The sequence below is a fragment of a genome, unplaced genomic scaffold (assembly GCF_019419815.1).
Source record: "Pyrus x bretschneideri cultivar Hongxiangsu unplaced genomic scaffold, Pyrus_bretschneideri_v1 Contig15, whole genome shotgun sequence".
In the NCBI taxonomy this organism is placed as follows: Eukaryota; Viridiplantae; Streptophyta; class Magnoliopsida; order Rosales; family Rosaceae; genus Pyrus; species Pyrus x bretschneideri.
The window spans coordinates 1,400,590-1,414,376 of record NW_025999446.1 but is presented as its reverse complement, the minus strand read 5'-3'; the positions used below and the strand labels follow the sequence as shown (position 1 = coordinate 1,414,376).

General features: G+C 37.5%; 1 long non-coding RNA gene across 1 annotated transcript; it reads left to right on the top strand.

Annotated features, from left to right (window-relative positions):
- The first annotated feature begins 1,386 nt into the window (after window positions 1–1,386).
- On the top strand, window positions 1,387–5,109 carry LOC125475600. The gene is made up of 4 exons (XR_007256923.1): window positions 1,387–1,678; window positions 2,544–2,642; window positions 2,917–3,015; window positions 4,730–5,109. It is a non-coding gene; the product is annotated as an uncharacterized LOC125475600 (long non-coding RNA).
- Window positions 5,110–13,787: the final 8,678 nt, after the last annotated feature.

Sequence of the window (13,787 nt, the reverse complement as noted above, 5' to 3'; positions counted from 1 at the left end):
TACTGTCGTTGAAATCAGTAAATCTAGCGTCGCGTAAACATAAAAGGATAGAAGTGTTAAGACCTTTTCGTGTTAATGGTTTAACTGCGATTTGAACTAAACCAATATGAAGATAGTTATGACCATTTTTGCGATGCGCTTTGATTTGTTCCGGAGAAAATAATTGACAAGTCTCATGTTCTTTGCTAAGAGCATAAGCCTTCTCAACTGTTTTGACGTGATGTTCGGATTTAAAAGAGGTCAAAGACCATTTTTTCTTGTAAATATTTTGGGTTGAAACTTTTGGAAGATTCCAGTCAGAAAAATCAATACTTTCATCTGTTTGAAAATCAAGTTTTTGTTCCTCATTGACAATGTCAGGTATAGTTCCTAGATTGGATCTAGAGCTAGTGCTGGCTATTGAATTAGATCTAAATAATCTACTCATGATGCACACAAAAACAAATATGCTATATGCAAGACTTAAAAGATTCACCTTCCTCGTATGTCTAGACTCTTCCCCCGCTCATGCGCTCCGCTCATGCCTCTCCTGGGACTTATTGTTTGGACCACGTCTTACTGTTTGGCTGGAAGAAAGAAGAATTGAGGACCGACGATTAAGAAATGCAGATAGAATATAAGAATGTATGAATCAGAAATAGATCAGATAGATGCTAATGCAATTACCAACCACTTGGCTCTGATACCAAATGGGGCGGAACTACTGGTAGGAGGCATAGCCTTCCATAGAATATAAAGTGCGGAAGTAAAGCATATAAAAAGTTAAAAGAAACATATCAATATATTGAATTAAAAAGAACAGCAGGAGGCATAGCCTTCCATATAATTCAGAGTGCGGAAGTAAAGCATGTAAAGAAAATTATGAATTAAATGTAATGATGCAAATATATTTTGAAAATAAGTTTTATTGAAAACTTACTGCAATGCAGATTACAAACAGGTATTGCCTAATGGCAGATGAAATAAGTAAACAAAGTGGAGCTCGCAGGCATCCTGAATAATATGTATTACAAGTGTTTGAAATATTCTCTGTTCTTGCGAATACGCAGAGGAGTAGATTTTAATTTATTTATTTTGTACTTAATTATAACACTTAAGAAATTGAATGATATATATGTAAAAAAAATTATTGTGGGTTTTTGTTAGAAAAATATATTATTGTGGAGTTTATGTAAAAAAAAATTGAATTTGAAAGGAGTAAAGTTACATTTTCAGTAATTTTTATAATAATTGAAAAAAAACAAAAAATACCTTGTGCGACGTCTTAACGTGGTCGTCGGGCAAAACCACTTTGCGCGACGACAAATTGTATACCTATATCGCGCAAGTTATGATAAATTTGACGGTCCAATAGTGAAAAATAGGCGGTTTTTTTCAATTTTTCTAAGTTTGGACCTCTCTCCTCCTCTTTCCCGTATAAACCTCTCTCTTCCCTCTCGTTCATCTCTCCTTCTCTTTTTCCCATAGACATCTCTCTACCTCTCGTTCGCAACCTTTCCTCTTCACAATCTTGAACAATCTGTGCAAGTTCTCTGGCAAATACAAACTCGCATCTCCAGTTTTTGCAAGTTTGCATTCCATTTGAGTACGTTTCTTATTAGCATTTTTTTTATAATAGCTCATTTGAGTACGTCTCTCACTTCTCCAAGCCTCCACATTTCCAGCTGCGGCTCCAATGGTGAGTCTTGTTTTCCCAATCTTTAATTTTTCTGGGGGTTTTGTTTTTAATTTGTTTAGCTCTTTCTGCTGCCATTGCTGATTTTTATTTTATTTTATTTTTTGGAGAATTTAGTGCTAAAATTGGTGTCTTTCTGGTCAAGCTGGGGTTTAGGAATCGAGGGGTTTGTCTAGAATCAAATTTCAAGTTTCGGGAAGTTAGTATTGCGGAAAATTAGGACAGTTTGAGCTCCATTGGCGAGAATTTCACAGATTTACTTTTTCCAGCTCTTTCTGTTTGGTTGATGATAAAATTTAGGAAGCCAAATTCGATTTCCAGAATGAATTAATCTTACGTTAAGTACTACTCATTCTGCTCAATTAAGCGTTAAGCTCATGTATTTTACTAGGATAATCTATGGCTTAGTAGTGACTTTGATGCACTTATGTCAAACTTCACCATGAAATTAAGCACTGGCTTCCCCCCGGCCGGGGTGCCCCGGGGGGGGGAGGGGGAAGCGGGGAAGGAATCCGATGTGCATTGTTAATCTGACTTGCCAAGCTTCACTAACGTACCTTTATTTTTCTTAAGAAATAAACCGGCTTTGTAAATGTTTTGTCGAAGGTAATGACAACACCAAGAACTGTAAACTTTTAAATTCCTTAAAAGTGTTTCAATTGGTGTTATATGATTTCTGTCTTTGTTATTAGTTCCAATGCGATCACAAAATTATTTGGTGTATGTCTAATGTATATGTCATAGAAAAATATGGTGCTGTGATATATCATTGATGTATGAGTATACTGAGTCCCGCATAAAAACCTGTGATTGAATGGTCATTGAGCATTTGGCTTTGGTAAAAACTTATTGGTTTATTTGAACATAGGGGGCCTGAAGCTCCATGGCAGCTGTATTCTCTTCTTTTAGGCTTTGGAAGAGTTCGTCCTGTTGCGAATCAACCTTACCCTTCTGCAAGAGTCCATGGGTAAGGACAACCCTTGTAAATTAAACATATAAATTCATTACTATGTGTTTCACTTAGTGTTTTATGTTTTTTTCCGTGTGTATCTGTCTTAATGCGATCACATTCTTGTGGCACATGCTTAATTTATGACACGTTAGAGAAGAATATAGTGCTGTGATATATTATTGATGCATGAATGTGCCTGAGTTATGCATAAACACCTGTGATTGAATAGCCATTGAGCATTTGGGTTTCGTTATGTATTAAAAACTTATTGATTTTTATTTCAACATAGGGGGCCTAAAGCTCCAGGGCAGCTGCATTCACCTCATTTGGTCTTTGAAAGAGCTCGTCCTGCTATAAGTCATTCTTACCCATTTGCAGGAATCCATAGGTACGACAATCCCTGTAATTGTACATTCAGTATTCTGTGTTTAAGATGATTTGAGAAAACTAATTACATTTAGAAGCGGACTTGTCATTAGTCGGAAAAATTTGTGTTATTGTCCAATGCCATGTGAAGTAAAATTGACTAGTTTTGGATAATTGGCATTTTAATTTCTAAGTTGTAGCAGTGTTGTGTGTGTTTCAGTTTCGGCAAGTGAAACTTTTCGTTTCATTGTTATGACATTGGTTTAATTAGACCTTTGCACATTTTCTTTTTGTTACGTATTTCTCATCAAGAACTTGGTGGTTGAACTTGAAATCCTATATTCCATTAAGCAAATATTATAAAAGTTGAAAAGGTATTCTTTCAGCATTTTTTGTGGCATGCTTTAAGCCTTTTGCTTTCTCTTTAGCGAGAAAAGATTTATGCTTTCGCGTTTTGTTTTCTATTCTTTTGTTAAATTTCCTACTGATAAGTTTGTCTTTGAAATGATGTTGAGTTGAATGCTTCTTAATGCTCTGCATGTCCTGAACTTACACGTTTTACACAAATAATCGGAGGAGTGGTAGGCTGAAAATGTGGCCCTCCCGATGTCAACTCTGTATAAACAAATTATATGTCTTTTCCATTTCCTATATGCTCGCACTGATCGAAAGATGTGGAAGTTGATTTCTTAGAATTGTTTTTAAGAGAACACTCTCTCTGTACATTCAACCACAATCATTCACTAGTTGCAAGCTGTAGAAATCATTATCAACACCATTCTAAAACCTTTGTTAATTTTTCAGGGGAAGAAGAAAGATTGCTCAACTCTCTTTCTCTTCTCCCTTTTTCCTTTTCCCTTTAATTTTCTCGTTTCTCCGTTTTGCTTCTCTGCAATAATTAAATACATATTCCAAGCATATATATGTGTGTGTATATATATGTATGTATATGCAAATAATTGGAACATTAGTTGGTTGGATGATGGATTGCAAAATGTTTGCCACTGCAATTTGGAATGCCCAAATTTGTTTGGAACACGAACACTCCATATTTGCCTAATTGAATTGACCTAGATGGGACCTTAAATTGCCTTCATAAAGCATACATACTGAGCTATATATATATATTATATGTATATATATATATATTATATATGTGTGTGTGTGTGTGTGTGTACAACGTGGTTATGCCCGATGAACGTGAGAGATTCTAGAACTTTTCTTGATCCAATTACTGCATTCTTTGTGTTCCTTATTTTGTAGCATCAGAAAAATGGAGGGGTAGGATTTCCAGCTATTTGCTTCGCTTGGACTTTATGGCTATGTTTGCTACACCGCATTAGTTTGCCGAATTGAGCTATTATGAGTGAGTCTAAGTTGTATCAAATAGGGTGCTATTTAGCAATCTCACTAAGTGGGACTAGTGCCTCACCTAGTCTCCTTATTTTGACCTTGTTAAAATGAGGGCTTGAACTAGAACCAACCCAAGCGAACACGCCCTATAGGTTTTTTAAATAAAATGGAGCTTACTGTTTATAAAATAGTGTCGGACTACCCATTCTTTTTTGTTTCACTTGATGCACTTTTTTTTGTTGGCCATGAAAATGGATAGGTAGTTCCTCTTGTTTTGAAATTAAGAATGTTTGTAACCTACTTATTACTTTGGCTGCTAATTGATTAGTTTCGAATGCAAGAAATGATTAGTTTCTAATGTTATAATTTTATGGTTCAAAAAGTGTATAGATGTCGCAAGTGATCACTCATCGTCGGAGTGTGACCAATGAGCTTCCCGCATTATAAGCATCTACTGCTCCAGGTCAAACACCGCAGAGGTCGATGCGTTGAAGGAGGAAGTGACAACCCTAAAGGGTCAACTTGCGATCCAGGGCCAGCAAATGAGGGCCCAGGGCGAGGAGCCTATGTTAGGCACGTGAGAGACCTTGTACGAGCCATACAGATGATCGGCATCCAAATCTCGCTACCAGTACCTGATCTTGCTCCACCTTCGACCTCTGAGCCACTTCACCTAGAAGACTACTTGTAATTTTTTTTTTGTTCGAACATCTTGTATGTACATTTTCATATATTTTATAATAAAATACTTTTCTTTGGTTAATTAATCATTGTTTAGAATATAATTACAATATTATTAAAAATTAAAAAAAAAAATTTTGACCAAAACCAAAAAGTGATCTAATCCATTTTGTGCAACGTAGGTTGCGTCGCGCGACTCAGGAACATGCGTTGCACAAAACCCCTTTGCGCGACGTAGTAGGCTGCGTCGCGCAAAGTGACTTTGCGACACTCAGGACATGCGTCGCGCAAAGCCCCTTTGCACGATGTAGGTTTCTTCTTCGTCGCGCAAACCCTTCTGTCACTGCCTTGCCACGACGGTTAGCACGCAACGAAGGTCCGTTGTGCAAAGTTTTGCATGACGTTTTTTGACTTTGCGCAACGAAAGACCTGTGTCGCGCAAAGTGTTTTGTACTAATGCTGCTAAATTGACTGAATAAGATGTCTCAAATAAATGTATCATTTGATGGATCTCTCAAAACAGAATATGGCTTAAAAACATAATATACGTATGTATGTATGTATATATCATTAGAGCATATGATGAACAAACTGAACGTAATACTAAGAATAATATTTTATTAATCTTAAGCAAAGAAACACTAAAAAAATAACTCATAGAGACTACATCTTGTCAGACTTATTATTTTACAAGTTACAAAACACCCTATTGATAGAGGAAACCAAAACGAACCTTAATATCAAACGGGTAAAACAAACCCTAATATCAAACGTGGTAGGAATCATAATCTTTAGTAAAGAAAAACCAACATATAATAATAAATCAATTTTCCAAGTATATATGAATGCCGACTAAGGTATACATCTCTCTTGCATGGCCAAGTATAGAGAAATAAGTTTTTTGGCGGAGTTGAAGTTGGATAAGATATTTGAACATACATGCATTTTGGTTATTATGGAAGAAACTAACTAGCTAAGTTCATTTCATTATTCAGTCATACTTTTTTTTCCCCAGCAGCAAGTAAACAATATTTCGATTGCCAATGTTACTGTGTTAACAAACTGTGACACACAATTAAATAACTTGATAGCTGGTCACTGTCTTTAATTAAGATTTAATATCAACATTAGGAGAAAAAAAAACTCAGTAATTTGATTGGTTGTACCATTAGGCAAGGATCGATGATCGATCGGGTGATAGGAAAAGGAAACGATGGTGAAAGATTGGTTGGGCATATATATTTAGGTGCACCAATTAAAGAACAATCACATATGAAATTTGTATAACTATAGGAAATTTCTGGTGAAGCTTTAATCAAATAGGATGATCAAGTAACTTGTAACTTAAGTGTTAATTAAAATCCATATATATGATCAAAGATGAACAGTCTCTTGCGGAGTAAGTAGAAATTATGGGTATTTTCTGTCTTATTACTCTCTCTCTCTCTCTCTCTCCTCTCTCTCTCTCTCACATGCGTGATTTTTCTGTGTAATCAAGATATACACGTTGTATCCGATCTAAAATCTCTCGTGACACACATCTAAAGGTGCTTCCAAATTAATGGGAAGCTGAAAGCCTAAAACCAGTTCCGTTCAACATGTATTAGTACCACTGTTGATAAAAAATTGTGCACAATATGTAAACAAATAATTCACTCGACACAATTTCACCCTCGTTCATTTTTCCAAAGAGGTTTTATTAATTTGAGTTCGACCCATTCTAGGCTAAGCGCCTATTAATTACAACCTTTTTTGGGGAAAGGAATACCATTTGATTCCAATATGAATAAATTGTAACTTGGGGATTTGGGTGTTTGATTTTGTGACTGCACCTAGGTCAAGCCCTAGATTGCCTACGTACCCTCGTTGGGGGATCAAGTCACTTGTAGTTCTTTTTGTATTTGTTGGGATTTGATGCCTTGTGCAGTTTTAGCTCATGCAAGCAAGGAGCATTTGATGCCTTGTGCAGTTTTAGCTCATGCGGGCGAAGACTTTAAGCCATTAGAGCATTTAATGCCTTGTGCAATTTTAGCTCGTGCGGGCGAGGACTTTGAACCATTGGAGCATTTGATGCCTTGTACAGTTTTAGCTCGTGCAGGCGAGGACTTTAAGCCATTGGAGCATTTGATGCCTTGTGCAATTTTAAGTCGTGCGGGTGATGCGAGAATTATATGCACACAAATTAAACCCTCTTTTTATCAATTGTAGTATAAGTATAAGTAGGGATCGTTCTTAACCGGGGATTAGGAGGGATTGCAAAATCACTTGGAAACTGACTCAAAAACGTAAAATAAAGTTTAAAACACTAAACTAGACTCAAAGAATGCAAAACTAAACATTTAAAACACTAAAACAAACCAAAGGACTCAAAACAGCCCCAAAACACTCAAAACTGCCTTAAAAACACAATCTGGGCAGTTTTGAGCACTTTGGTGAATTTGGACGAATGTGTGTAATAAATTGAATCAAAACACTTATAAACACAAACTAAGACACTTTAACACTAAACTAGACTCAAAGAATGCAAAACTAAACACTTAAAACACTAAAACAAACCAAAAGACTCAAACAGCACCCGAAACACTCAAAACTGCCTTAAAAACACTTTCTGGGCAGTTTTGAGCACTTTGACTACTTTGGACGAAATTGGGTAATAAAATGAATCAAAACACTTAGAAACACAAACTAAGACACTTTCTAACTAAGTTGGACACTAAAGCAAGGGGGGATTGAGTTTTGGACGAAATTAAACAAAATGCACAGATTGTAATTTAAAACAGATTGTAAAGATGAATGTGATGGAATTGAATGGATGGGATGGCTAGCTAAGGGGTTCATCTCCACATATGTTACACTTGCATAATAAAACGATTTCCAATTGCATTTCAATAAACCATGAATTCTCAACACCCCAAGTTAACCGTGATTGCACTAATTAACCCTCAGATTTTCCTAATGTTATTGAATTGGATGATTGCATACGACAACCCAAAACATTTCCCACAAGTCCCCTACATGATTGCATAATAGAGATACAAGCAAGAATCATTAAGTTCTTTGAAAACCATAAGCATTGACGAAGCACTTGTTACTATGATTGCATGAAACTCATGCCAAGAATTTATTTAACGCGATTGTTTATAAGCAACCTCCACTACTTGTGAATATAAGTTCATAACTATTAGGTGAAACTCACTTATATTCTAGCGTCATATTCATGCATGAAGATTAAGCGTACACTCTCAATAAACATACATAAATAGGTTATCAATCAAATAGTTAAACAAATTGAATCCACAAGTTATGAAACGCAATTAGAAGTAATCAAATCAAAATGCAAGCATAAACATATATTTCGAATCCCCCCCTAGCCAAGGGGGGGGTTTAGTTCCTCATGATACAAAACAAAGAGAATCAAAGAAACACCTAAACATTCCAACAACTCAAACTTGAATTGTATGAACGTTTAGGCCCTCTTCTCTTCCATTCCTCATTCGTACAAAACAAAGAGTATTGAAATTAAACATTGAAATCAAAGAAACACCTAAACATTCCAACAACTCAAACTTGAATTGTATGAACGTTTAGGCCCTCTTATCTTCCTCTTCGTTGTAGCACAAGGTCTAAGGATAGTTTGATGGTGTGAATGGTTTGGGGAGTTATGGATGGTGTAGAATGATGTGTTTAGGATAGGGATGGATGTAGGGGACCTCAAGGCTTATTTTTGAGCAGAAAATATGAAGAATGGTGAAGTATGGATGTGTTATAGAGAGGGGATGAATTTCTGGCGTGAATGGTGAATGAATGGGAATGAATGAATTGTGGCTGCAATGGATGCTTATTTATAGGTGAAAAGGAGGGAATATGACAGCTAGGAACTTGGTGGAAATCTGGAATGGTGATGGGAGATGCATGTGGCTGATTTATGCATGTGATTAAAGGGTAATGACAGCTAGGTTATGATGATAAATGCATGTGCAAAGTTGGTTGAATGATTATGGGTGCATGTGGCTGATTTATGGTGCAATGATGAAAGGCAAAGTGCATGTAGCTGATTTGTGACGGGAATGCATGTGGAATGAATTGGTGAATGATGGCATATTGTGTATGTGAATGATTAGGGTGAATGTGCATGTGCTTTGACAGCTAGGTTGAATAAATTAAAGGGAGTGCATGTGGCTTGGCTGGAATGATTGGAATGCAATCTGAAATGGGATGTGTTGGTGTGAATTTCTGGTACAAAGGGCCTCCTTTGGTCTTCAATTTCGTCCATCTACTTGGCTTCAAGTATATGCAATCCATTTAACGCTCCAAACTACTCCAAAATGCACCATTTTGCATACTTTGCCCTTAGAACCTGAAAACATACAAAAGAAGCATAAAGGACTAAAATAACTAAAGAAACATAACGTAAATGCACGAGAACAAGCCATTTAAGTCGCATGAATATGCTCCTATCAGCGGGCGAGGAATGCCTTGTGCAGTTTTAGGTCGTGCAGCGCGAGGACTTTAAGCCATTGGAGCATTTAATGCCTTCTGCAGTTTTAGCTCGTGCGGGCAAAGACTTTGAACCATTAGAGCAGTTTTAGCTCGTGCGGGCAAGGACTTTGAACCATTGGAGCATTTAATGCCTGCGTAGTTTTAGCTCGTGCGGGCGAGGACTTTAAGCCATTGGAGTATTTGATGCCTTGTGCAATTTTAGCTCATGCAGGCAAGAACTTTAAGTCATTGGAGCATTACATGGCTTCATGCCATTTGAGACTTGTTTTGGCTTCGTACTATTTGGGATTTGATAGGGCTTCATGCCATTTAAATTTTGACATGGCTTCATGCCATTTGAGACTTTTCTTCAACTTCGTGCCATTTGGGATTTGATACAGCTTGGTGCCCTTTGAAACTTGATGTGGCTTCATGCCATTAAATCGGCTTTATGCCATTTGAAACGGCATTGTTCCATTTGAGCGTCAACTAAAATTAATGGGTATATTTGTGATGAACCCACTAACACTTTGCTATTTGACTTTGCTTGGTGCCATGCATCTCAGACTTCAGGAATAATTTTAATTTTAATGGAGGCCATATTCGTAAAGCCCACGGAGGAGTGCTTTTATTTTTCCACTGTAGCTTCTTTCTTTGCACAACGCACTCAAAATTGGAGTAGGACTTCAGAGAAAAGAAAACATTGGCATCCGTTCCCTTTCTCTTTTCGCCGTTGCTTTTATCCATGTGATGCTTCCTGCCATCCTTTTTATTTCTTGGACAAAAGACATAAGAGTTAGTAATTCAGAGGTTTTTGTCTTGTTTCTTTGTAGGGTCAATAGCCTCATTATTTTAAGTATGATTTTGCTAGGACTTTCCTAATTGTAGGAAGACATCATTTTCTTTTTTGATTTCACCACCGAAGCTTGCTATAACACCCACGTGATGAACAATATGTTTTATTCTTTTCCATCTCTATTTTCCATTTTCTACTGTAGCTTTCTTTGTTATTTTGGTATCCCAATTTTAATGGGATCTTTACAAAAGACATACAACAATCCAGCAGATATGGTCCTTGAAATCACAGTGGAGATTGCTTTGTTCATCTTCATTACTTTTCACTTCCCATATTTGCACAAGAAGAAAATAAATGAACATCGATGGGTAAGGGATCGCCCTCCTCTCATTTGCTGCAGCCATCAGAGTCGGTGGTTTCTTTCCCCAGGCGTGTACTCGAAAGGGCAGGATGACTCTTTTTCTACTATTTGTAAAGAACTCGTAGTTGTTGGCTGGGGTTTCTCTAGGACTTATCACCAAGGAAGGCGCATACCGCTCTTCGCTGCAATAGTAGAGGAATGTTGTCGTCATCACTGTTTGGCAGCTGCGTTGTCACTCTACACGAGACTGCTGCATCTCCACTGCTTTCAGTTTTTGCTTTCTTCAGACTCGTGCTATTTGTGGGAGTTTGGTTGTGGTGAAGGCGGAGGACTGCATGCGTCTTCTTTCTCGGGACAGAGCATGGACGATGGAGAGTATCAACCACTCTCATTGAAATTCTTAGAGCCGATGATGATGGCAGGGAGTAGAGAGTATGTGGCCGTGGAACTTCGTCGAGTGTTCTAGAGCACTTAAAATTTCACTGCAGAGGCGACTCGGCAAGGAGTGACATAGACTGCTCATTTCTTTCTTGGCATGGACGGCGAGCATGGATCACTTAAATTTGATTGGAGCTTCACGGGGTGGTTTAGACCAGCCCGAAGAAATTCATGGGACTAACGGCAGCGACAATGAGCTAGGTTGTGGTGGAGGTGGAGGACCGCATACGGCTTCTTTCTCGGGACCGAGCATCGACCACTCTCATAGAAATTCTTAGAGCCGATGACGATGGCAGGGAGCAAAGAGCATGCATCACTTAGACTTGGTTGGAACTTCACGGCGTGGTTTAGACCACCTCGAAGAAATTCATGGAGTTGACGGCAGCGGCGAGGACAGAGAAGCGTTCCTGGAAAGGTGCAGGTGGTGGTGCATGGTGTCGATTTGGGGCTGTTTCTGCATCTACAAGCGTTGGTGTCTTGGGGGAATTCCCCTTGAGTTCATCCTTGTTGTCGTTGGCCATGAAGAGAGAGGGAGAGAGCGGAGCATTAGGAGGTTGCTGCTGCATTTGCCGAGCTGGGGGCACCGAGTGAGGAAGAGAGAAGGAGAAAGAGAACTGTTGTGGGAGGCTTTGAAACTTCTCTGAGCACCCAAAGACTTCGGATGGTCTGGGACTCCCTTGCTGTCGGTGAGCATGCGTGCTTGATTTCTTTTCTTTTATTTTTTGGAAAACTGCATGCTTGATTTCTTGACATGGGGATGAGACCGCTAGTGGTTAATTCATCATCTCCTATTTCCCCTCGGTGGCTGCCACCAAGTTCTATAAAGCTTTTCGATTCTTGGGGAAAAGTGAGAGGTAGAGAGGGTTGAGGGTGTCGCAGGGTACCCCTCTCTTGTGTGAAGGAACCTATTTCATTTTTTTAGTGTGTGTATATGTACAACAAAAACCACAGGACGTGGCAAGATTCTGGAAAAGGGAGCCACAAATCCCAAACGGTGATCGGTACCTAGTGCACAGAAATGGAAGATCTCTCAATCGCTCACTCTCAGCCTCAGAAACTTTGGACTAGAGAATGTCCTGCCAAACACCACATTCCAACAGTTACTCAAATTTTGAAATCTAAACTGAAATCAATGGTCCCAGCAGTTTTGCCCAGATGGGGGGGTTTTTGGACCGTTGGAGGCAGCATACGCGTAGAGTTTTATATGCATGTTGCACATGCAACCGCGTTGAATTTGCAACCTATTTACCTATGCGAAATTGTATAAAGTGGCCAACATAGGTTGGTTTAGGTGGTGAGGTACCTGCCTTGTGTGCTGGTCCACAAGGTTCGAGTCCCACTACCAACAATCATGTATCGGTCTCTAATCTATAAAAAACCAACAAATGAGGCATGGACTATTCTATAAATTCTCAAAGAGGCTTACAGTATACCCTAGGCTTACAATGGAGTAGCCTCTCCTCCCCCTAAACTTTTTGTTATCCAAAAAATAAAAAATAAAAATATATATATATAGTGAGAATGCGTCTACAGAATCTTTTTCTGACTTGTTTATTCATGTCAATAAACTTTCTGAATTGTTTAGATACAATGAGTGAATTGTTTAGTCGAAAATTTATGTTTAAAATGTGCTCATGTATTTCTTTTCTGTAATTTTATTAAGTTACGGATTCAGACCTGTTATACTGTGATGTGATATCTAGCTAGTGTTCCAAAAGTGATACAAGTATCGCACTAAAACTAATAACGTTGGATGAAAAACAAGACAAGTAAAAAAAAACATTCATTTCAGTGTATGATCATGACAAAAAATTCCAGTCTTAATCAAACGTTGGATGAAAAACATGAAGGGGCAATAGAGTCATTTGATCTAGAGTGTCTTCAGTAAAGAAGACATCCACGGTGGGGCGGCGTCTTTGCTTAATTTTATATCTTATCTATAATTCCAGTCTTAATCAAACAAATGCAATGTAGGAAATTCAAAAAATTCAGATGACAATGTCATCATAATTTCAACTTAATCACAATTTTTTTCTTAATAAATTAAAGAAAACTGCAACTCATATGGATGATTTTTCTATCCACAATGTACAAACCAAACACAAGTTACACAATAAGAAATAGTTTTCTTTTACTACAAATATTAAAATATTTTATTTTTCTCTAAAAAGAAATCAATTAAGACGATAAATCTCACGAATAGCCTGTTACAATCAAACAAAAAGTGGGTGTTGACGGTAAAGCAAGGGTTCAATCCCAAATATACATATTAGGAAGAGATAAGCATACATTAGTTACAGCATCAATCATAAAGTTTGCTTTCAGATAAGTATACTTCCAAGTCACACAAAAAAAGGAGATGCCAACCAACGAATATCCGCAATTGTGTCTCGAATTCTCCCAAGGACACCAAACCGTCCTCCACAATTTCTATAACCAGCTTATAATATCCCTTCGCCGAAATTCTAGTAAAAATGCTAATAAAAACACTTAAAGAATAAAAGAATGCATAAAAAAATAATAATAAATAAAAACTCTCCTACGTTTGTAATAAAAATCTGAATTCAGGCACAATAATAGTCGAGTTTAAAATTTGAATTTAGACACAATAATAATTGAGTGTAAAGATACTACCTCTTCAAAACAATTTAAAATTTATTTTCACTACAAAAGTATAAATTTTTAG